The sequence below is a fragment of the Hirundo rustica genome, chromosome 7, assembly GCF_015227805.2.
Source record: "Hirundo rustica isolate bHirRus1 chromosome 7, bHirRus1.pri.v3, whole genome shotgun sequence".
Taxonomy (NCBI): Eukaryota; Metazoa; Chordata; class Aves; order Passeriformes; family Hirundinidae; genus Hirundo; species Hirundo rustica.
This window is the reverse complement of record NC_053456.1, coordinates 26,622,911-26,623,990: the sequence shown is the minus strand read 5'-3', so window position 1 is coordinate 26,623,990 and position 1,080 is coordinate 26,622,911.

Sequence of the window (1,080 nt, the reverse complement as noted above, 5' to 3'; positions counted from 1 at the left end):
ATCACCCTAAAACATATGTTTCCTTATACTTATGCTGCCATGTTAGAAGACTTCAAAGACTTACAAACTGGAGACTTCAAGATAGAAAGTGCAAGATGTAACTACAACATTTTCAAAATGTATTTTCCTCCCTCCCGTATGCCTTGAGACACTGTGTCGCAGCTGACATAACTGCATATTCTCCCCACACTGAGGATCCAAGCCTCAGTGTGAAGATTACACCTGCTCCAGGACAAGGGTGACAGTAGCCTCTAGGACTCTGATACACCCTTTTTTTGCCTTGAATAGGACATGTACACTTTGTTTCCCAACACAATGGGAAGAAATGAGAGTTTCATGGACTCTAAGAGCCAAAGGCTGCTCTGAACAACCATACTCAGACCCCAAACATGGCACAGAATCCCTGTGCTCTTCACTCCCAGAGCCACGAGCTCTGACCAGCCTGCAACAAGTCCACCCTCACACTCCCCTACTGCCCACGCATCCCTCAGTCCTTCTCCTTTTTCTCCATGCCCAGATTCCCAGAGCACCCAATGTCCTCGTCCTCTCCTTGGTATTGGCAATATTTTCCACTTCCTTCCTCAGACTCTACCTTGGTTTTCCTTGTTCAGATTTTTTTCTCCTTTGTTCTTAAGCCCACCTTCACTCAGATGAGCATTGGGTCCTACTTTGAGTAAATTCATTATTTTTCCCCAAACAAACATCTCATTACAATCACTGTCCTAATAACACATATTCTGATACTCACGGAAAATACATGCTTTTCACAGCTACGAGACTGGACAGTTTATTTCAATAATATATTGTTCTGAATTTACAAATATTTCTTTTAATGGCATTTAAAACAGATCAGATGTAGCACTCAAAAGTGCTGAATTTTTAGTTGTAAAATATACCTCCTTTTATGACATAAACCAGCAGTACTCACAAATACAACTGACAATCAGAAAAAGCAATTACCAATACAGCCCCTTCCCACATTAACAAAATGTAATTAAGCATCGCTTAAAAACGATATGATAGGGTGCTGGAGAAAAATTGCTAAAGGTATGCAAAGCAGAGAATCAACAATATTTTGGC